Consider the following 25,970-nt stretch of genomic DNA (forward strand, 5'->3'; position numbering starts at 1 on the left):
GACAGAAGTCGCAGTTGCTACACTTCTCTCACTTTTTGAGGAAACTTTCAGATCTAGTTCTGTCGCATGATTATGACGTTCCACTGTAGTGTGGTAGCCGTCTTGGCGGCGGGGTCTTTTATCTTTCTTTTCGCCAATCGTCTCTCTGAGATGGAGAATTTGTAGCGGTGGGGAGATTACTTTAGGAACTTGGTGGTTCCCTCAGGTCGACATCGACGTCCATATCACTAAACGAACACTCATCGTCATATCTATCTGGCAGGAGTAAGGTACCAGACGATTTTGTAGTAGATCTTTCTCGCCTGTTGGTTTTAGTCTCTTGTTAATATTTTGGGGACATTGCTGAGGCTAATTTACCAGAAACATCTATTTGCTTTTCTTTTCCTGCCTGTTGCGAGGGTGTATTATTCTTCTCGAGAATACTAACTGTTTCTCCTGTACCCATACTCGTTGGTTTAGTTAGTGGTGTAGGTTTGCAGCTACATTTACTGGTGCAGATAATTGTGCACTGACCAGCTGTCAATGTCCAGGTGCCTATGTTTGGCTCCAAATTGGATGATTTTAGGAGCAATTAAGGTACTTGCACGGAGCAGCCCATTGAGTGTTTCGTAGGTAAGGTTCTAGTATCACTGCTTAAAACATTTATTGATTATTACAACAGCTGTTTCGGAAGATTACATTTTCAAGTACGTCTACGGTGTCCTGATGTATATATAACTTATGGTATGACTGCACCTGGTGAGTGTTCACGTTATATTTCACGTGAAATTCTAAAATATCGATTACACGTCGACTTTTTGCTGTTTTATAAGTGTGACGTAATATTTCGATATAATATTGTAGATATTTCCTACAATTAGATGTTTTATATTTAGATACTATGGTATGTGCGTCAAAAATCACAGGAAATATCTACAATATAATATCAAAATCATAAGCCACACTATGCAAACCAGCACAAAATCGAAGTGAAATTGATATTTAGAGTCTCCGGATGTTATATACAGTATACGTCAGCACAACGTAGACGTATTTGAAAATGGAAATCTTCCGAGACAACTATCGTAATAATCAATACTATGTAAATATAATCAATATTATATAAATATAACCAGTACTATATAAATATAATCTATGGTGTCAACTGTCAAGAAATTAATGGAACTATCTTCAATATTATTTCAAAATATTACGACACACTGTATAAAAAAGCACAAAATCGACGTGAAATCCATATTTCAGAATATCACGTGAAATATAACTAGAACAGTCACCAGATCCAGTCACACCAGATCTTATATATACGTCAGGATAAGTAGACGTACTTGAAAATGCAAATCTTCCGAAATAGCTGTCATTATAATTAGTAAATGTTTTAAGCAGTGATACTGGAACCTTACGTACAATGACCTTTCAAGATATATATTTCACTGTTGGCCTAGTCATCAAGGAAAAAAAGTGAGTACCTTATTCGTGGGCAGCTGACCTACATGTTCCACACATAGCCTACTCTTTGGACACCACGGTAGTGTGGCTGAAGCACTGATACTTAAAGCAGAGAATAGGATGAAATATAGATGGCTTAACTTTATAGTGGATAAAGTCTGCTATAACGTATTCAAACGACTTTGGTAGTAGTATATCAGTGCGGGTATAAGCGCAAATTACGACCGTCTCAGAGTCACTGTGTAACCCGATTCAAAACTACGCCCCTAGGGCAGTCGTATGTGGTACATTCGAGGTCAGGATGTAACATAATAGTAGTCATGTGTCTGCATACACCTCTTGGCCAACTGTGTGACTGAAAATGACGGGAAAATGAAGGTAACCGATTTATTGCGCTAGTTCTGGCGCAGACAGTGATATAAATGCAGTACACCCTCCCCTTTCTCTTCCCTCTCTAGGCCAAAAGGATGACTTAAATCAAGTTACCTCTCCTCCTTTATAGCTATTTCAATTGCACGAGTTTCGTCATTTTAAGGCTGTACGCTGCAGTGAAAGGATCAGCAGCAGCACAGTTATCCTACTTAAATATGGAAGTAAATATTACCATAATTTATGAGGTACGACATTCTGACATTGCAGTGGGTGACTGGCGTGTAGCTGAACTACTATAATTTAATGATATCATGGCATACTTAAAAAATGGTGGGAAATATTAACATAATTTATGATGTAACACACTTTGAAATTACAGTGTGTAGCTGAGGAGCAGCTGAACTATTATGATTTAATGATGTCGTAGCATATCCTGCAAAATGGTGGGAACATTAACATAATCTATAATGTAAAATGTTTCGACACTGCATTGAATGACTGGCGTGCTGCTGAATTACTAAAAATTAATGACATTGCATTTTTTATATGCACTCCAATGTATTGGCACCTTCCATTGGTATTTATTTTTGAGTAATTTGTTGTAATTCTATCGATTTTCTCCAAATACCCACATTTCCATTCTATGATACATAAATATGTGATTTTACATGTTTACCAATTACTGCAGTCCACTATTTTAAGATATTATACCGCTATCCTATTTTAAGCAACTCCTGCAGTTCTAACACAAATACACTCCTGCTACATACCTTCTGCAAACATACTGACTATGGCAACCTCCCTCCATTAACATTTAAAGTTTTGGGGTAACTTTGTCGATTTGTCTCCCCTTGTTGCAAAGATACACACATAAATACAAAACCGACCAATCACCACAGTGTGATATTTAAACAAACTACTCACATGTTTTGTGTTAAATAACTACAACCCATAAACATAAAAAATGATGTGATAGTGAGTTAATGAAACAATGACATTGCTATAAGTCTGCCCATAGTAGGCTTGTAAATAATGATGGAAAATCCAAGGCACACACACACACACACACTCACACACACACACACACACACTTTCCATCGCTAAATTTGTACTGTGAACAATTAGCCCCGATAGCAAAGGCTGGGAATTCACTTTCTTTAGAACACCATGAAATATGTCAGATTTTATCAATATTCATACACAATTCTGCAGATAACTGGCTTCGGGCCCACTTCCACCGCTATCACTTGCTGTCTGCCAGATACCCCTGTGACTCGCATACATATAACAGCTTCCCGTCAGCGAATATATATATATATATATATATATATATATATATATATATATATATATATATATATATATATATAGAGAGAGAGAGAGAGAGAGAGAGAGAGAGAGAGTGATATCTGGTCACCCACGTAAGAATATGCATCTGGAATACCTTAACGTGCAGACATCATATGCGAGAGAGAGAGATGAGGGATAGCCACATTTTACACTTTTTAGCACCACGAAACACATATGACGCTGTGAACAGCTGAGCGCCCACACGATTGAGGTTAGACTGGCATGCTATCAGAAGCAGCCAGAAACTTATGAACATAGAATACAGCCAGGTTTAAAAAAACTTTGTGATGTATTTTTATTACATGTCTTTCTAATTACTGAGAATACTTCCAATAATGAGTAGTTATTAAAAATCATTACATACGCTATGTGATCAAAAGCATCCGGATACCTGGCTGAAAATGACTTACAAGTTCGTGGCGCCCTCCATCGGTAATGATGGAATTCAATATGGTGTTGGCCTTGATGACAGCTTCCACGCTCTCAAGCATATGTTCAATCAGGTGCTGAAGAGTTGTTGTATGTATGTTGTATGTTAACCGGGGACCTAGAAACGATGGAGAGGCTCCATCCCCGCCGCAGCTGCAATGGACCACAACCCCACGACGACTACTGCAGTCCACTTAACCCCTCGGCCGCCCACACCGAACCCAGGGTTATTGTGCGGTTCGGCCCCCGGTGGACCCCCCAGGGAACGTCTCACCCCAGACGAGTGTAACCCCTATGTTTGCATGGTAGAGTAATGGTGGTGTACGCTTACGTGGAGAACTTGCTAACGCAGCAATCGCCGACATAGTGTAGCTGAGGCGGAATAAGAGGAACCAGCCTGCATTTGCCGAGGCAGATGGAAAACACCCTAAAACCATTCACAGAATGTCCGGCTCACTGGACCTCGACACAAGTCCGCCGAATGGATTCGTGCCGAGGACTAGGCGCTCCTTCCAGCTCCGGAAAGCCATGCGTAAGACTGCTCGGCTCACCGGGTGGTCTGCTGAAAGGTTTTTTGGGGAATGGTAGCCCATTCTTCACGGAGTGCTGCACTGAGGAGAGGTATCGATGTCGGTCGGTGAGGCCTGGCACGAAGTCAGCGTTCCAAAACATCCCAAAGGTGTTATGCAGGATTCAGGTCAGGACTCTGTGCAGGCCAGTCGATTACAGGGATGTTATTGTTGTGTAAACACTCCGCCACAGGCCGTGCATTATGAACAGCTGCTCGATCTTGTTGAAAGATACAATCACCATCGCCGAATTGCTCTTCAACAATGGGAAGCCAGATGGTGCTTAAAATATCAATGTAGGTCTGTACTGTGATAATGCCACACAAAACAACAAGGGGTGCAAGCCTCCTCCATGAAAAACACGACCACACCATAACACCACCGCCTTAGAATTTTACTGTTGGCACGACACACGCTGGCAGATGACGTTCACTGGAGATTCGCCATACCCACACCCTGCCATCGGATCACCACATTGTGTGCCGTGATTCGTCACTCCACACAACGTTTTTCCACTGTTCAATCGTCCAATGGTTACGCTCTTTACACCAAGCGAGCCGTCGTTTGGCATTTACCGGCGTAGTGTGTGGCTTATGAGCAGCTGCTCAACCATGAAACCCAAGTTTTCTCACCTCCCGCCTAACTTGCAGTGGATCCTGATGCAGTCTGGAATTCCTGTGTGACGGTCTGGAGAGATGTCTGCCTATTACGCATTACGACCCTCTTCAACTGTCGGCCGTCTCAGTCAACAGACGAGGTCGGTCTGTACGCTTTTGTGCTGTACGTGTTCCTCCACGTTTCCACTTCACTGTCACATAGGAAACAGTGGCCCTAGGGATGTTTAGGAGTGTGGAAATCTCGCTTACAGACGTATGACACAAGTAGCACCCAATCACCTGACCACGTTCGAAGTTCGTGTGTTCTGCAGAGCGCCCCATTCTACTCTCTCACGATGTCTAATGACTACTGAGGTCGCTGATATGGAGTACCTGGCAGTAGGTGGCAGCACAATGCACCTAATGTTTTTGGGGGTGTCCGGATACTTTTGATCACATAGTGTAGCAGGTGGACAATTGTCCTATCGGTGTACTATTTCTCTGCTATTTTTCTATAGTGTTAAACTAATTCCAAAGCTACGAATTTGGTGGGTTATTATGATTTCTACATGCCAGCAAAGAACAGCTACAGATGTTCCTCCCTCATTTGAGGTGTAGTTCGTGAAAGAATGAATAGAACTTGCAAGTGTTCTTGTCGTAGATGCTCGAAATGCTTTGAAGTCCATATACATTATTTTCTTGGTGCTCGTTCCGTAAATACTCTTTGACAACAATCTCACTGATTTAAAAATTATCGATTTCCATAGATCTGTAATTTTGTTGCAACCTATTGTTTGGTGTATGGCTGTACCAATTATACCACAGTGCTCTCACTATGGATTACTTGTCAGTTTTATTTTGTGGCGAAGCGATGCTGTCGGGGTTAGATCATTTATAAACATGTGTGCCACTGAGTGTGTCTACGAGCCAATGGATTTGTCAGTGGGATTTGTACATACTATCTTCTACTTTAAATCCTTGAGTTTATAAGCCACGCTGGAGCATGTGGAGTTTTCTTCTGAATGTTTCCAGTTATTGTCTTGGTCGTATAATACCTTCCATTACGACTCTTCTCTAATACGTACATTGCAGTTCACGCAGTTCTTCGCTATATAGCTGCTGCTATCATTCTGTAACCTATATTTTCTGCCGCTATATCCCATGTGGTTTTTAGTAAATCTGACCGACTTGCAGGCTGTTTCAGTGTATTTATTGTATTTTTCACGTTGAAAGTTGAAAAGTTTGTCTTGCAGTCTGTTAAAGCTAGGCCGTCTTCTGTAGGTGATTCAGTCAACAGATTGTTAGCTGCATGAAACAACATGCCTTTCCTAATGAACCAACCTATACATTTTTTTATTTGTGCTATCTATTTTATGTCAGTGGGCATGACTTGTGTAACATACCACATTTTGGACAGCGTCAGAGTGTTAAGGCTTTCATTTCTTTGACTGATATTAAATGATACTAAATTTTCTTGTGTTGTTCCCTATCAGGACACCTCTTACTTTTTTCTACCATTTCTTCGGAATTGACGTTAATTAGGTCGTGTACGTTTTTTTCTTAGTTTCACACTTCCATTTCACACATTCAGTAAAGGGATGCAGTGCGGGATGTGCGCTTCCATTGAGCCACAAGAGCTGTGGTTTATTATTGTTCATTATTACCCCCACTGGATGGATAAGTATTGTGGTAGAATCACAGGCATTGACACAGAATCATCGTGCATCTACATGTAGTCCTGGTATGTATTTGCTGCCCATATGGATTAATGGTTCCAAAGAGATGACGAACAGTAACACTGATAAAGGGCAAACTCGTCTGACAGAACGTTGGACTGGGAATGCTGCTGTAAGATGTACGTTTAGTTGCACTTTGGAAACCATTTGGTACTGAATTGGTAGCAGTAAATCAATTGTTGCTAGTGGAAATCTGAAATGCTGTAATGCACTACTTAGGTACTGATGGTGACGTTATCGAATGCTTCCTCTAAATAGATGTTCAGTGGCCCTAATTTTTGTGCCTGACGCTACCATAAGAGAAATGCTGCTTCTATTAAGGAACAAATTCCATCCATTATGCTTTTGTTGGGTACGCTACAAAACTGTTCTGGCCTGAGAATATTTGTAAGGGTTTGTTTTAATCTTTCCGCTCTTACACGAGATGTGATATTCGAATCTGTGTACAACAGCCTTATCTGTCTGAAATCAATTATTACCTGTTCCTTCTTTTTTCTTGGGAATGAATACGATTATTTCCGGTTCTTTTTCCTCGAGTGTAAGCATCCACAACATTGTTTCTACCTCGTTACTTCCTTGATGACTAGCCAGAAAACTGATAGGGGATATTGTCTACTCCTGAGCTCTTGTGGTTTGGCATGGTTTTTATTATGTCTTATATTTCCGCTTCAGATATTGGTTCTATAAACGTAGTAATACTTTTGTGTGATATACCTACGTAGAATTTTGTAATAACTGTGGTGTTCTGTATCATCAGAAGGTCGCGCTCCATGCAGCTCCATAACTGCGAGAAACCGACACATGCTCTCTCTCTCTCTCTCTCTCTCTCTCTCTCACACACACACACACACACACAACAACAAACCGCAATTTCCCCGTTTTGGGTCTAATTCACGATGTAATCATACAAGCTGTCAACTGTCAACGGATGTCAGTACGATCGTGTTCTGCACAGAAGGTGGCACTCCGGTCAATGGACAACCACACCAACGATGACCTCAGGGCACCTATCAAACGAGGTAGTGTTTGCCGGGTAGTCCCTCATCCACAATTATTGTGTACACAGCCACAGACGGGGCAGTATGGCACAGAGAAGACGCCTACCAGACTCTCTGCGGTGAAGGGCCACAGGAAGAATGGAAGCAGGACAATCGCAAACTGGTATGGCCCGATGACTTAATGTGAATCGTTCTGTTGTTTCTCGGATGTGGCGACAATTTATAGATACTGAAACTGTATCCTGAAGACCAGTACATGGCCAATCATTTGTAACATCAGAAAGAAAGTACCGGTATTTGGCTGTACTGTCTTAGTACTGCACGGCAACTGGCATCTGACCCCACAGTATCCACTGGACGTGTTGTATTGAGGCAAATGGTGTACAGAAGGATTCGGCAAAGTGGCTTTTATTGTCGGAGACCTGCTGTTTGTGTATCTCTGAAGCTAATTCACAGAAGGGAACCTCTAGAGTGCAGTCTTGAGCATGTCACCTGGACGGTCGAAGAGTGAGCCAATGTTCTTTTCACAGATGAGTCCATATTTGGTGTGGATAGTGAATCTCGACGTCTTAACATCTGGAGGGAACGTGGAGCTCGATATCAGGACCCAAACACTGTGGAAAGAGACCGATATCTAGGAGGATCCATAATGGAGTGGGCAGGGATTATGTTAACCACACGAACATCTCTTCACGAAATTGTACAGATGAAGTGGCAAGGATTAACTGCTGTCAGGTATTGTGACGAGATCTTGGGACCTCATGTGCGGTTGTTGCAAAGGTGCTGTGGGCACTGACTTCGTACTGATGGACGATAATGCTAGGCCTCATAGAGCATGGGTGGTTCATGTTCTCCTGGAAATGGAAAATATTGTACCCATGGCGTGACTTGCTCATTCACCCAGTTTGAATCCCATGGAGCATGTCTGGTATGCACAGGGACATGCGTTGCATTTACATCTACATAATTGCTCTGCAATTCACATTTAAGTGCTTGGCAGAGGGTTCATCGAACCGCAGTCATACTATTTCTCTACCATTCCACTCCCGAACAGCGCGCGGGAAAAGCGAACACCTAAACCTTTCTGTTCGAGCTCTGATTTCTCTTATTTTATTCTGATGATCATTCCTACCTGTGTAGGTTGGGCTCAACAAAATATTTTCGCATTCGGAAGAGAAAGTTGGTGACTGAAATTTCGTAAATAGATCTCGCCGCGACGAAAAACGTCTTTGCTTTAATGACTTCCATCGCAACTCGCGTATCATATCTGCCACATTCTCTCCCCTATTACGTGATACTACAAAACGAGCTGCCCTTTTTTGCACCCTTTCGATGTCCTCCGTCAGTCCCACCTGGTAAGGATCCCACACCGCGGAGCAATATCCTAACAGAGGACGAGCGAGTGTAGTGTAAGCTGTCTCTTTAGTGGACTTGTTGCATCATCTAAGTGTCCTGGCAATGAAACGAAACCTTTGGCTCGTCTTCCTCACAATATTATCTATGTGGTCTTTCCAACTGAAGTTGTTCGTAATTTTAACACCCAGGTACTTAGTTGAATTGACAGCCTTCAGAATTGTACTATTTATCGAGTAATCGAATTCCAACGGATTTCTTTTGGAACTCATGTCGATCACCTCACACTTTTCGTTATTTAGCGTCAACTGCCACCTGCCACACCATACAGCAATCTTTTCTAAATCGCTTTGCAACTGATACTGGTCTTCGGATGACCTTACTAGACGATAAATTACAGCATCATCTGCGAACAACTTAAGAGAACTGCTCAGATTGTCACCCAGGTCATTTATATAGATCAGGAACAGCAGAGGTCCCAGGACGCTTCCCTGGGGAACACCCGATATCACTTCAGTTTTACTCGATGATTTGCCGTCTATTACTACGAACTGCGACCTTCCTGACAGTCGCACAACTGAGAGGATACCCCATAGGCCCTCAGCTTGATTAGAAGTCGCTTGTGAGGAACGGTGTCAAAAGCTTTCCGGAAATCTAGAAATACGGAATCAACTTGAGATCCCCTCTCCAGAGCGGCCATTACTTCGTGCGAATAAAGAGCTAGCTGCGTTGCACAAGAACGATGTTTTCTGAAACCATGCTTATTGCGTATCAATAGATCGTTCCCTTCGAGGTGATTCATAATGTTTGAATACAGTGTATGCTCCAAAACCCTACTGCAAACCGACGTCAATGATTTAGGTCTGTAGTTCGATGGATTACTCCTACTATCCTTCTTAAACACTGGTGCGACCTGCGCAATTTTCCAATCTGTAGGTACAGATCTATCGGTGAGCGAGCGGTTGTATATGATTGCTAAGTAGGGAGCTATTGTATCAGCGTAATCTGAAAGGAACCTAATCGGTATACAATCTGGACCTCAAGACTTGCCCGTATCAAGCGATTTGAGTTGCTTCGCAACCCCTAAGGTATCTACTTCTAAGAAACTCATGCTAGCAGCTGTTCGTGTTTCAAATTCTGGAATATTCCATTCGTCTTCCCTGGTGAAGGAAATTCGGAAAACTGCGTTCAATAACTCTGCGGTAGCGGAACAGTCGTCGGTAACAGTACCATCGGCACTGCGCAACGAAGGTATTGACTGCGTCTTGCCGCTTGTGTACTTTACATACGACCAGAATTTCTTCGGATTTTCTACCAAATTTCGAGACAATGTTTCGTTGTGGAACCTATTAAAGGCATCTCGCATTGAAGTCCGTGCCAAATTTCGCGCGTCTGTAAATTTTAGCCAATCTTTGGGATTTCGCGTTCTTCTGAACTTCGCATGCTTTCTCCGTTGCCTCTGCAACAGCGTTCGGACCTGTTTTGTGTACCATCGGGGATCAGTGCCATCTCTTACCAATTTATGGGGTATGAATCTCTCAATTGCTGTTGCTACTATATCTTTGAATTTGAGCCACATCTCGTCTTCATTTGCATAGTCAGTTCGGAAGGAATGGAGATTGTCTCTTAGGAAGGCTACTAGTGACACTTTATCCGCTTTTTTAAATAAAATTATGTTGCGTTTGTTTCCGGTGGATGTGGAAGAAACGGTATTGAGCCTAGCTACAACGACCTTGTTATCACTAATCCCTGTATCAGTCATAATGCTCTCTATTAGCTCTGGATTGTTTGTGGCTAAGAGATCAAGTGTGTTTTCGCAACCATTTACAATTAGCGTGGGTTCGTGGACTAACTGCTCGAAATAATTTTCGGAGAAAGCATTTAGGACAATCTCGGAAGATGTTTTCTGCCTACCACCGGTTTTGAACAAGTATTTTTGCCAACATATCGAGGGAAGGTTGAAGTCCCCACCAACTATAACCGTATGAGTGGGGTATTTATTTGTTACGAGACTCAAATTTTCTCTGAACTCTTCAGCAACTGTATCATCGGAGTCTGGGGGTCGGTAGAAGGAGCCAATTATTAACTTAGTTCGGCTGTTAAGTATGACCTCCATCCATACCAATTCGCACGGAGTATCTACTTCGACTTCACTACAAGATAAACCACTACTGACAGACACAAACACTCCACCACCAATTCTGCCTAATCTACCTTCCCTGAACACCGTCTGAGACTTCGTAAAAATTTCTGCAGAACTTGTTTCAGGCTTTAGCCAGCTTTCTGTACCTATAACGATTTCAGCGTCTGTGCTTTCTATTGGCGCTTGAAATTCAAGGACTTTCCCAGCACAACTACAACAATTTACAACTACAATTCCGACTGTTCCTTGATCCAAGCACGTGCTGTATTTTCCATGCACCCTTTGAGATTGCAGCCCACCCCGTACTTTCCCGAGGCCTTCTAACCTAAAAAAACCGCCCAGTCCATGCCACACAGCCTCCGCTATCCGTGTAGCCGCCAGCTGAGTGTAGTGAACTCCTGACCTATTCAGCGGAACCCGAAACCCCACCACCCTATGGCGCAAGTCAAGGAATCTGCAGCCAACATGGTCGCAAAACCGTCTGAGCCTCTGATTCAGACCCTCCACCCGGCTCTGCACCAAAGGTCCGCAGTCGGTTCTGTCAACAATGCTGCAGATGGTGAGCTCTGCCTTCATCTCGTAAGCAAGACCGGCACTCTTCACCAAATCAGATAGCCGCTGGAATACAGAGAGAATTTCCTCAGATCCAGAGCGACACACGTCATTAGTGCCGACATGTGCCACCACCTGCAGCTGGCTGCACCCTGTGTTCTTCATGGCATCCGAAAGGACCCTTTCCACATCAGGAATGACTCTACCCGGAATGCACACGGAGTGCACACTGGATTTCTTCCCTTCCTTAGCCGCCATATCCCTAAGGGGCCCCATTATGCACCTAACATTGGAGCTCACAACTACCAATAAGCCCATCCTCTGCGATTACCCGGACCTTGAAGGCTGAGAATCATCCTCTGAAGCTTCCATAAACCGCTCTCCAAGACTTGCGAGCAGCTCTGTAGGAGGAACGGGCGTTATTGGCAGTGAGATTGCAGTGGCACCACCGTTTAGGATAGGAAAAGTTAGTTTTGTGCGATATTCTGAGCGCAAGTTACAGCCAGGTATGGGCCATATTGCAGTGAGTTACGCATAACAGCAGTTGCAAAGACAAATAGAGGTCACAGGGGCATAGAACTGCTGGAGAAGGCACTCTAACACACACACACACACACACACACACACACACACACACTCACACACACACACACACACACACACACACACAACAGTTTGCATGACTCAAGTCCCAGGCAGAAGGGGCCCACTGGCCAACCTAGCATGTTATGAGTACGTGACGTGAAGCGACGCGCTTAGCAAAACAGAGGCGCACAGCTGAGTATAAATAGGTGCCTTTTTCTAACGAGATTCATGCAAGTGTGACAGTTCTCCTGGACGGCAGGACGTGTTACGCCACCGGCTATACACAGCAGCAGATGGGGCGCCAGCATTCCAGTCCATGGCAGGTAATTGGCTAGACCCCCTGAGGCCAATGCGGGGCCTGTAGCTAGCCAGCCGGTGGTGGGCCACTCCATGGCTCACTACCGTGGGCAGACGTCCTGGCTTCCAACACACACCAGTGGCATCTGGATGCGAGGGCCGTAGATTCGGACGCTGGATTACGGGCGCTTGTCGTCGCCAGATCCTAAGCCACACCGGCGGGGAACATGGTGCGGCCCATCTTGCAGTTGTCAGTGGGCCACTCGGTGGCTCCTCAGAGCGGCGCAGAGGCAACGAGGACAGGGACAGCTGAGTCGGCAGGGACGCAGACCACCGAGTCAACTGCAGCATCCTGATGGTGTCGCAACTCTGCTGGCGTACAAGGCCGGCTCGAAACACCACTGGATTGCATGGGCCGCTGGGGTGCTTCCTCAGAATTGCAGGGCCCTGTGATGCAGACCGAGGTGTACGAGGGCACTGTGGTTGGAAACAATAAATCTTTTGGAAAGTTCTCGCCGAGTTTTAATACGGCACATTCTACTTCCTTATACCACCCACTAGAAGATTGAAGACATCATTCACAGTGCGCCCATCGTTGTCATGTTTGTACTGCTGCGAGAGACGGTCACACCCTATACTGAGCACATTAACCAGTTGTCAGAATGCATGTGGAAATTCGTTAAGTTGGAAAAAAAACTAAGAACATTTTTGTCTACCGTTATAAATGTAGCAGTTGTTTACGTTCTGTATTCTTTACATTGCTTCTACTTTACTATCACCTGTTTATACTGTTTTGTGGCAAAATAAATGCAACCTTGCAAAACTTACGTTTGTTGCTTTAATGTTGGACACCAGTATATACATACAGGGTGAGTCTAGGACGTGTAGGGTGAGTAAGTTGAGGATATCTTTCAGGGTGAAGTTTGTAGTTCTCACTGAATTTCGTTGGCATTCTCCGTAAATGAGAATCATATCGACTTGTTCTTCGAAGGAATACATCATTCACATTCGCTTGATTCGAAAATACTTGTCTCACTGTTCCTATTAGTGTTGTATTGCGAAACTGTTGATTGGTGTTTAAATGTCAATGGCACGTTAGATGGATACGCTGTATTCGGCGAATGTTTACTATTTGCACGATATACGAGACAGAATTGTCATAGCATGTGCTTCGATAAGTGCCGATGTTATAAGGAATACCACTCAGTCCATAACAAGAAGATTGCAGCACCGTATTGATACCAATGCTCATCACTTCGAACACCTTCTGAAAATGGACGTTCATACCGCCTTTGTGACCTTCGTTGACTTTCAAAGCCCTTATTGTTACACATCATTGGATTCGTCTCGATAGCCGCTATCAGAAAATAAGTACCAAACTATAGATCCATTAAAAAAAAAAGTTCACCTTCATATCTCTGACGCGACCCCACCCATTAACAAAAAACCAACGTCATATTATGGCCTCCGTTGTCCCATGCAACATTTGTCCCACAAACTATCATACTTACGGAGTTATTCTAGGTGGCAATAGTTAGTGACTCACCCTATATATATTGGCAGACGTGTTTCCCAATAAAAACCCCCTGCCCGCACCGTGCAAGACCTGAAAGCCGCCTTGAGAAAAGAGTGAGACAACATCCCGCAAGGACTGCTTAACAGTTTGGTAACCAGCATGAATAACATATGCAAACTATGCATTAGTGCCCCAAGAGGGCACGATTACCCATCGTCCGGTATACACCTTTGTGTATGAAGTCTGAGCTGTGTCAAACATTAACGTTATTTATGTCTGTTATTCTGCTTAGATCCAGGGAGTACGAAGACCACTTCATAATTTCAATATTTCCACTTTCAGTGTGTCTGATACCCCAGAAGTACTGTGTAGGCGGGCATTGTCGTCTGTAAACAGAAAATGGGGGCTTACCGCGCCCTAGACAGACGGACATGTTCCAGAATAACCTCCCTGCAATACCGCTCTGCTGTAACGGTACCTCGTCCAAAAATATGCAACGTTGTTCGGCCATTGTGCGTAATGCTTGCCCACAGCACAACGCCTAGGCCATAACAATGGTGTTCATTAACATTCTGCGGCGTGTAATGTTTCCCTCTCTTTCCACACTAACTGGTGGTCAGAATGGGGTAGCCGTGTGGTCTTGGCGCCTTGTCACGGTCTGTGCGGTTCCTTCCCCCCCCCCCCCCCCCCCCTCCCCCGTCCGACCGGAGGTTCGAGTTCTCCCTCTGGCATGGATGTGTGTGTTGTCATTAGCGTAAGTTAGGTTTAAGCTAGATTACGTAGTGCGTAGGCTGCTTAGGGACCGATAACCTCAGCAGTTTGGTCCCATAAGGCTTTACCACAAATTTACAAAATTTCAGAATCACATGTCACAATGCAGCGGGATTCGTCGGAGACCATCACTCTGGACCACTGCTGCTGACCTTAACCAACATGCTCTCTACAACAGCGAACTCTTTCTCGACGATGGCGAGGTTGAAGTGGGATGCATGTAACAGGCTTAAGAGCATACAAACCAGCCTGATTTAAAAGAAGTAAAATGGTTCTGACAAAGACACGTGTACTGGTAGCCGGCACAAGGTCTGCAGCGATCTCCCTAGGAGTGAGATGTCTTCTTTTTCGCCGCTAGGGTTGCGTGTCGATCCATTTGCGATGTGGTGGCCGCCTATGGGAACCAGCATGCTTTCGCATAGCATTTCCACTTTCAGCGGACGTTCTAAGTGCGAGATGATATTTTTGAAGACACCTACTACTGTGGCCACAGTAATGACGCTTTGACTGGCTTCGAGTCGTCCAACTGCGCGTACACAATCGTAAACAATCAAATTACGTCTTGCGGATATGTCACCGTACCACACGGAATGTCATAATAATTAGTTCCACAACCACCTTCGTCAGACACCATACTGCACGAGCTGTCCAATTCATATAGACCATTCGTGTACAGACTTCGTTGCAGTTTACATGTCCCGCCCCCTACATTTCCTTTTATTATCATTGGTCGGGTGTTGCGTAACGCTTGTCACTTATTCCTTTCCAAGTGTCAGTTGTTCCTTAGCAATTGTCAAGCAGTGTATACAAGCTTTGATAGCAATAGGTGATCAGTATACCGAATATTATTTCCACTTCTGACATACATACTGTATGGTGAAAATTTGTGGCAGATTAAAACCGGATTCCAGATCTGGACTCGAGCCCGCGACTTTTGCCTTTCACAGGCAAGTGCTCTACAGACTGAGTTAACCAATACGCCTCCTGATCCGTCCTCATAGCTTTACTGCCGTGCGGTTAAAGGCGCTGCAGTCTGGAACCGCAAGACCGCTACGGTCGCAGTTTCGAATCCTGCCTCGGGCATGGATGTTTGTGATGTCCTTAGGTTAGTTAGGTTTAACTAGTTCTAAGTTCTAGGGGACTAATGACCTCAGCAGTTGAGTCCCATAGTGCTCAGAGCCAGTCATAGCTTTACTTCCGCCAGTGCCTCGTCTCCTGTCTTCCAATCTTCACTGAAGTTCTGAGAAACTTGAGCGGTTAGCGTGGAGACATGGCTTAACCATATAGTGGGGAATGTTTTCAGAACGAATTTGTCACCTTGCAGCGGAGTGTGCGCTGGTGTGAAACTTCCTGGCAGATTAAAACTGTGTGCCGGACCGAGACTCAAACTCTGGACCTCTGCCTTCACGGGCAAGTGCTCTGTCGGCTATGCTACTCAAGTACGACTCCCAACCAGTATCTTTTCAGTACATACGAAGCTTTAACAGCTGTAGTTGTATAGTATTCTTTGTTGTCAACATATGGGAAGCAACAAATGGATTTCATAGTTGTTACGTGGTCATGTATGCAGATTTTTTAAAAACCAGTAAACATAAAGCTGTATTTAAGACAGATAATGTTAACACACCACATCCACCGCAATCCATGTGCGTTTTAGTGTGTCTATGTAAAATTAAACGGACACCTTACGGAATAATTCCCAGTCAAACGTTGCCTTTTATCAATGAGCTCTTTACAACTATTAATCCCCACGGTCACCAACCGCATGCCAGAACTACACCACGGTTCTCCGTCAATACTTACAGTGATGCTGTCACCATAATACTTATGGAACCCCAAGAAATCGTGAAAATCTTGGCCATAATGGACGTTTACAAGGAAGCAGTGAGGTTCAACTGTGAACAATGATAAAAAGCACCTCTTGTGGCTTAATGAAAGTGCAAATCACACAGTATATCCCTTAGTGTTAAGACACATATGTGTGTGTGGCCGGATCTATATGTCTCTCTCTCTCACTCTCTCTCTCTCCAGCAAACTGTGGTTCCCAGACCAGAAGCTGTTATGATATACATATACAAGGCATAGAGGTTTCTACAGAACAGCGCTTGGTCGTGGCCATACTTTCTCAGGACGGATGTTTTTAACGTTGTATGTGAGGCATCGGCAGTGGTAGTATGCCTTAAGCCGGTTATCCGCAGAGTCACGTGTAGCTATGGAGATGATCACATGTGTATCTCCTCTTCATATCATTTAGTTTGTTTCAAATAAAATGTATTCCCATCCTACACCTGTGGTGTCAACTGTCAGCTGTTTACGGTGTAGGTTTAGCGATGATGTGTATGTGTGTGTGTGTGTGTGTGTGTGTGTGTGTGTGTGTGTGTGTGTGTGTGTGTATTCAGATTTTCTGTCGTTATTTACAAGTCTACTATGGGCAGTCTTATAGTGACGTCATTATTTTTAACATTTAAAATCATGTACTTACATGTATCTTAGAATGGGAGTATTGCTATTTGGAGAAAACCGGTATGTTAGAACAAATTACCACAAAATTGTAAATAGCAGCTGGAGGTGCTCATATGTCGGTGTGCTTACAGAAAATATCATGGCGTCATTAACTAACAATCACACTCTGTAATTTCAAAGTATTTTACATCACAAATTATGTTAGTATTTCAGGTAATTTTGTAGAATCTGTTATGACATCATTAAATTACGGTAATTCAACCGGACTCCAGTGATACACTGCAATGTCAAAATGTCTTACATCATAAATTATGTTAATATTTACCGCCATTTTTCAGAATATGACACATGTTATTAAATTACAGTAATTCAACCATACCCCTGTCACACACTGCAATGTCAAAGAGTCTTATCTCATAAACTATGATCACATTTGCCGCCATTTTTAAGTAGGATAATTCTGTTGCTGATAATCCTTTTACTACAGTGTGCAGATCTCGAATAACGAAACTCATGCAATTGGAATAGTAATTAAGGAGGAGGGGGCACATGATTTAAGTCATCATATTGGCCTGGAGAGAGAAAGAGGGAAGGGGAGAGTAAGCTTCGTTTAGATCATTATCTGTGCCAGAACCTGTACAGTGACTGGGTAACCTTAATTTTCTCGCTATTTGTAGTCACACAATTACCAAGAGAGGTGGATGGATATGTGAGGTGTATCAGGCTACTTCCTGACTTTGAATGCGCAACAGGCGTGGGCGAGATATCAGGTTACACAGTGACATAGAGATAAGATCATTATCTGCGTTCGTACCTGCACTTATATACTACTTTTGGTAAGTAGAGTGTAAGAATCTGCGGAAGAAACACAGCCAGGTGTAGTGCATGGGGACAGTCTACTGGGTCTGTATTTTGAGTACTACTGTTGTGATGTAAATAGTATTTCTGGCAGTGGGTGAATGGAAGAGGGAGTGATCGTGGTGGAAGGGAGTGTCAGTTTGGAGGAACGGTCTACTCACGATCCCACGGTTACAAAGCCGAAACCAGAGGTCGTCACCAAGAAAAATCAGACTACATCTGTTCAGCAATCCTAAGACAACAGGCATGGCAGTCCTTGTACCATTTTTTGATAGAGGGCTTATTACAATACATAAAAAGCTGCTTGGTACCACTGGTCCACATATTTGTGTAGTACATTGTTGCATTAACTCTGAAGTCACAGAATAGCTTGAGGAGTTCTGTATTTAGAGCAACTGAAGACAATGACCGAATGAATAGTAAAATGAATAAACAGATGAGTAGAAATGAACTATGCTGGTGTACATGAAGTGTATTCGCAACTGCGAATACGTCCGACGGAAATTGCATCGTAATTCGGTGTGACACAGACACTGCAATATCGTATTGCATGTAGTGGTTTAACTCACTTAAACAGAGTTTGCAGGATGAAGCATCCAACCTGTCTGAGAAACAGAAAGCTTACAATAATTGTGTGTTACTAGTTTTATCTTAGGCAGTGAGGCACGGACTTTTAATTCGAAAATCACTAACTGCTGAGGTTGGTCAGCAAGGGAAGGAGAGATGCATATTGGGAATAAATAGGAGAGATAGAAAAAGAAATGGATCAGGGAACAGACTGGAGTGGAAGACATAATTATTAAATAACGAGAATTAAATTCAGATGGACGGGACATGCCCGGTGAATGGATGGCCACTGAGATTTTCTGCTGCATCTCAGCGGATAAGGGAAGACTAACACGACGACACAGCAGATTGTACGTAGATTACTTTAGAAAGCGTGCAGGAGCTGAATGAATCCATGCCGCTGAAACCAATAATGCACGAAAAAAATGCAGGAGACATTCAGCCAGCAGTGGATGTTAACCGGTTGGTTATGGTGATGATAATATTATGTTGTATATCTGTATAGAGCAAAATGTCTTAAAGGTCTGAACAATACAACAGCGGAGCGGAATCACAATATAGAAGATACAAAACGTAAGGGTGGGAAATGAGGAAAACTGTATCAGTGGTAGTCAGTTGGGTCGACAGAGCAGATGTCTGTTGGTTGTCCATTGGAGCAAAGGGAAAGGTTAAGCTAGAATAGGATAATGCAGTAAATATGAATGTGGGAAGCTCTACAAAATAGCGAACTGCATGTACGCAAGAAGAAGAGGCCGTGGACGATAATAATGGTGATGTAATGCTTGTTGAAGTTTTTAAGTGATTAATGGCTCTTTTCTGTGGTTGTTAAATGTGCACATATTGAATATATGATTTGTCACATTGTATTTTCATAAGATTTGTGTACATGCAAAATTTAATGACTGCATTAGTAACATCTTAAAGTCATCTATAATTAAAAGAAAACTCTCCTTTTTATGTTCAGTGCATTCCCGAAAGCAATTATGGGTGTAGGAAAATAGACTTCCAGCTGTATACTGGCTCCTGAAATTTCACTGCGAGTTGCTCAAGAGACGATATTTAAACTTTTCCAATTAAAGCCTCGTTTGTGGTTGCTACAGGCAGCATCAAAAGTTCCTAAGCGGCAGTATTCTATGCAGTGAATGGGGGGAGCTGCAGTGTACCGGCTTCGCTATGACCCATGTTATCTCAGAATCACAAGGCCTCTGTTTCAGAGGACCGTAGCTATCTATGGCCAGTGACGCGTCAGAATTTTTAAAGCGTATGCTTTATAACCTACCCCATGTACTATCCTAATCAAATGTGTGCGTTATAGTTATTGTCGAATACATTTTGCTCTCATTGGAACACTGCAGTCGCACGAACGATCTACATCTACGTGATCACTCTGCTATTCACAGTAAAGTGCTTGGCAGAGGGTTCAATGAACCACCCTCAAGCTGTCTCTCCACTGTTCCACTCTCTAACGACGTGCAGGAAAAACGAACACTTAAATTTTTCTGTGTGAGCCCTGATTTCTCTTATTTTATAGTGATGATTATTTCTCCCTATGTAGGTGGGTGCCAACAGAATGTTTTTGCAACCGGAGGAGAAAAATGTTGATTGAAATTTCGTGAGAAGATCCCGTCACAACGAAAAACGCCTTTGTTTTAATAATTTCCACTTCAATTAACGTAACATGCCTGCGGCACTATCTCCCCAATTTCGCGATAATACGAAACGAGGTGCCCTTCTTTGAACTTTTTCGATGTCATCCGGATCCCACAACGCACAGCAATACTCCAGAATAGGGCGGACATATGTCTCTTTAGTAGACCTGTTGCCCCTTTAAGTGTTCTGCCAATGAATCGCAATCTTTGGTTTGCTCTATCCGCAACATTATCTATGTGATCGTTCCAATTTAGGTTATTTGTAATTGTAATCCCTAAATATTTAGTTGAATTTACAGCCTTCAGATTTGTGTGACTTATCGTGTAATCTAAATTTAGCGGATTTCGTTTAGTGCTCATGTGAATAAATACACACATTCCTTTACTCAGGGTCAACTGCCACTTTTCGCACCATACAGATATCTTATCTAAATCAATTTGCAATTTGTTTTGGTCGCCTGTAACTTTACAAGACGGTAAATGACAACATCATTTGCAAACAACCTAAGAGAGCTACTCAGATTATTTCCTATGTCGTTAATATACACTCCTGGAAATGGAAAAAAGAACACATTGACACCGGTGTGTCAGACCCACCATACTTGCTCCGGACACTACGAGAGGGCTGTACAAGCAATGATCACACGCACGGCACAGCGGACACACCAGGAACCGCGGTGTTGGCCGTCGAATGGCGCTAGCTGCGCAGCATTTGTGCACCGCCGCCGTCAGTGTCAGCCAGTTTGCCGTGGCATACGGAGCTCCATCGCAGTCTTTAACACTGGTAGCATGCCGTGACAGCGTGGACGTGAACCGTATGTGCAGTTGACGGACTTTGAGCGAGGGCGTATAGTGGGCATGCGGGAGGCCGGGTGGACGTACCGCCGAATTGCTCAACACGTGGGGCGTGAGGTCTCCACAGTACATCGATGTTGTCGCCAGTGGTCGGCGGAAGGTGCACGTGCCCGTCGACCTGGGACCGGACCGCAGCGACGCACGGATGCACGCCAAGACCGTAGGATCCTACGCAGTGCCGTAGGGGACCGCACCGCCACTTCCCAGCAAATTAGGGACATTGTTGCTCCTGGGGTATCGGCGAGGACCATTCGCAACCGTCTCCATGAAGCTGGGCTACGGTCCCGCACACCGTTAGGCCGTCTTCCGCTCACGCCCCAACATCGTGCAGCCCGCCTCCAGTGGTGTCGCGACAGGCGTGAATGGAGGGAAGAATGGAGACGTGTCGTCTTCAGCGATGAGAGTCGCTTCTGCCTTGGTGCCAATGATGGTCGTATGCGTGTTTGGCGCCGTGCAGGTGAGCGCCACAATCAGGACTGCATACGACCGAGGCACACAGGGCCAACACCCGGCATCATGGTGTGGGGAGTGATCTCCTACACTGGCCGTACACCACTGGTGATCGTCGAGGGGACACTGAATAGTGCACGGTACATCCAAACCGTCATCGAACCCATCGTTCTACCATTCCTAGACCGGCAAGGGAACTTGCTGTTCCAACAGGACAATGCACATCCGCATGTATCCCGTGCCACCCAACGTGCTCTAGAAGGTGTAAGTCAACTACCCTGGCCAGCAAGATCTCCGGATCTGTCCCCCATTGAGCATGTTTGGGACTGGATGAAGCGTCGTCTCACGCGGTCTGCACGTCCAGCACGAACGCTGGTCCAACTGAGGCGCCAGGTGGAAATGGCATGGCAAGCCGTTCCACAGGACTACATCCAGCATCTCTACGATCGTCTCCATGGGAGAATAGCAGCCTGCATTGCTGCGAAAGGTGGATATACACTGTACTAGTGCCGACATTGTGCATGCTCTGTCGCCTGTGTCTATGTGCCTGTGGTTCTGTCAGTGTGATCATGTGATGTATCTGACCCCAGGAATGTGTCAATAAAGTTTCCCCTTCCTGGGACAATGAATTCATGGTGTTCTTATTTCAATTTCCAGGAGTGTAGATCAGGAACAATAGAGGGCCTGTAACACTTCCTTGGGGAATGCCGGATATTACATCTGTTTTACTCGATGACTTTCCGTCTATTACTACGAACTGTGACCTTTCTGGCAGGAAATTACGAATCCAGTAACACAACTAAGTCGATATTCCATAGGCACGCAGTTTGGTTAGAACACGCATGTGAGGAACGATGTCGAAAGCCTTCTGGAAATCTAAACATATGGAATCAATTTGACTTCCCCTGTTCATAGCACTTATTACTTCATGAGTAAAAGAGTTAGTTGTGTTTCACAATAACGATATTTTCTGAATCCGTGCTGACTGTGTGCCAATAAATCGTTTTCTTCGAGGTAATTCATAATGTTCGAACACAGTATATGTTCCAAAACCCTACTGCATATCGGCATTAGTGATATGGGCGTGTAACTCAGCGGATTACTCCTATTTCCCTTTTTGGATATTGGTGTGACTTGACCAATTTTCCAGTCTTTAGATACGGATCTTTCCGTGAGCGAGCGGTTGTATACAATTCCTAAATATGGAGTTACTGTATCAGCATACTCTGAAAGGAACCTGGCTGGTATACAATCTGGACCGGAGGCCTTACCTTTATTAAGTCATTTAAGCTGCTTTGCTATACTGAGGATATCTGCTTCTATGTTTCTCATTTGGCAGTTGTTCTTGATTAGTGGCACTGTCATCAGTGACTTCATCCTCGTTACCGCGCAGTGAAGGTATTGATTGCGTCTTGCCACTGGTGTTCTTTGTGAATGACCAGAATCTCTTTGGAGTTTTTGCCAGATTCCGAGTCAGAGTTTCGTTGTGGAAATTATTATTAAAAGCATCTCGCATTGAAGCACACACTATACTTCGAACTTCTGCAAAACTCTGCCAATCTTGGTAATTTTGCGTTCTTTTATATTTGGCATGCTTTTTTCGTTGGTTCTGCAACAGTGATCTGACCTGTTTTGTGTACCATGGGGGATCAGTACCGTCACTTATTAATTTATGTGGTATATATCTCTCAATTGCCGCCGATACTATCTCCTTGAAATCGTTCCACAGGTTTTCTACGCTTACATGATCAGATCTGAAGGAGTGAAGACTGTCTCTTAAAAAGGCGTTAAGAGCATTTTTATCAGCTTTTTTTTTTAAATAGATGTACTTTGCGTTTCTTTTTGATGGTTGTGTGTGTCACGGTATTCAGCCTAGCAGCAACTGCCTAGTGGTCGCTAATCCCTGTGTTCGTCATGATACTCCCTGTTGTCCAGGATTATTTGTTGCTAAGAGGTCAAGCATGCTTTCGCAACCATTTACGCTTCGAGTGGGCCTATGAACTATGTGTTCAAAATGATTTTCTGAGAAAGCATTCAGTACATTTTGGGATAACGTTTTATGCCTGCCGCCGGCTTTAAACGTGTAATTTTTCCAGCATATCGAGGGACGATTGAAGTCACCATCGGCTATTATTGTATGAGTGGGGTACCTATTTGAAATGAGACTCAAGGTTTCTTTGAAATGTTCTGCAAATATATCTTCTGAGTCGGGGGGTCGGTAAAACGGTCCAATTAATAGTTTAGTCCAATTGTCAAGTATAACCTCTACCAATACTATTTCGCAGTAACTATCTACTTCAATTTCACTACAAGGTAAACTACTTCTGACAGCAATTAATACTCCACCAGCAGCTGTATTTAATCGATCCTGTCTGAACACTGTTAGGTCGTTAGAAAAAATTTCGGCTGAACTTATTTACGGCTTTAGCCAGCTTTCAGTACCTATAACTATTCGAGTTTCAGTGCTTTAGAGCCTGGAGCTCTGGTTCTTTTCCAGCACAGTTATGACAATTTACAAGTACAATACCGATCGTTTGTACAACTACCTTACTGTGTTTTACCTGCCCGTTTCTAGACGGATGCCCTTTCTGTGGTTTTCTGAGAGCCTCTAACCTAAAAAACCGCCCAGACCCTTACACACAGCCTCCACTACCCGTTTAGCCGCTTCTTGTGGATTACTGACCTATTTAGCGGAACCCGGAAACCCATCACCCGATGGCGCAAGTCATGGAATCTACAGCCTACGCGGTCACAGAACCGCTTGAGTGCCTGATTCAGACCCTCCACTCGGCTCTGCACCAAAGGAGCACAGTGCATCGCGCTGCAGTTTGTGAGCTCCGCCTTAATCTCGCAAGCAAGACAGGCAGACTTTACCATTTCTGCTAACCGCCCGAGACCAGAGAGAATATCCTCCGATTCGAAGCGACACACGTCATTGGTACCGACCTGCAGTTGACTGCACCCTGTACTCTTCTTGGCATCCGGAAGCACCCTTTCCACATCTGGAATGACTCCTCCCGGTATACACACGGAGTGTACACTGGATTCCTTTCCCTCCTTGGCAGCCATCTTCCTAAGGGGACCCATTCGCGCCTAACGTTGGAGCTCCCACCTACCAGCAAACCCAACCTCTGTGAATGACCAGACCTTGCGGGCTGAGAAGCTTCCTCCGCAACATGGTGGACGACTGCATCCGGCTTAGAGACTTCGTCAGCCACAGATAACGCCCGAAACCTGTTCGTCAAACGAACCGGGGAGGCCCTACGATCGATCCCTTGGAAAGTCTTTCACTGCCTGCCAGTATGCGACAAACTGACATCCGGCACCTGTACAACACACTGCACACATGTTTGCCTGATTGCATTCAACGTTCTGGAGTTACATCGGTTATTAATGTGCCACCATTTCATATTTACAAAGGCTGATCTTGCGCTTACATTAACCTGCGATCCTGCAATGTTAATCACTTAAACATGTTACCTAGAGAAATGTATTCCCGAAATTTCATTACATTAATTATTTTTTGGTTATGCGATTTTGTTTCCGTCAGTGTAGCTTAAGATGGTCGAAGTAAAAAGGATATAAAATGTAGATTTGTAATAGCAAGAAATGCATATCTGAAAAAAAGAAATTTGTTAACACTGAATAGTAATTTAAATGTTGGGAATTCTTTTCTGAAGGTATTTGCGTGGAGTGCGGCATTCTACGAAAGTGAATGGTTCAAATGGCTCTGAGCACTATGGGACTTAAACATCTGAGGTCATCAGTCCTCTAGAACTTAGAACTACTTATACCTAACTAACCTCAGGACATCACACATATCCATGCTCGAGGCAGGATTCGAAACTTCGACCGTAGCGGTCACGCGGTTCCTGGCTGAAGCGCCTAGAACCGCTCGGCCACAGCGGCCGGCTCTACGAATGTGAGACGTGCACGATAAACCATTCAGACAAGCAGAGATGAGACGCTACCGGAGAATGCTGAAGGTTAGAGAGGCGGATAGGATTACTGAGGAGAAGGTACTAGTCCGAATTGAGGAAAAAAAGAAGTTTATAGCACAGCTTTTTTATGGGAAAGGATCATTTGAAAGGCACGAAGGAATCTCTAATTTGGTAATCGAGGGAACTGTAGGGGGTAAACGTCGTAGAGGGAGGCTACAGTAAGGAGGTTCAAACAGATGTAGGTTGCAGAAGTTATGCGAAGATGAAGGGGCTAGAATGGAGATCTGCATCAAATCAGACTTCGGATAGAAGACCTTAAAAGAAACAACAACGGCCAACATTAGTTTTTGTGCTTTAGAATAGTCAGTTTCATAATTTTAAAATGACTCCATTGCAGTATACGTTTATTTGGAAACCTACATGGTTTCTGTAGTACCGTACGAAAATACATTCGACCGTACAATGGAGCGTTCT

This window comes from Schistocerca serialis, chromosome 3 (genome assembly GCF_023864345.2).
Source record: "Schistocerca serialis cubense isolate TAMUIC-IGC-003099 chromosome 3, iqSchSeri2.2, whole genome shotgun sequence".
Classification (NCBI taxonomy): Eukaryota; Metazoa; Arthropoda; class Insecta; order Orthoptera; family Acrididae; genus Schistocerca; species Schistocerca serialis.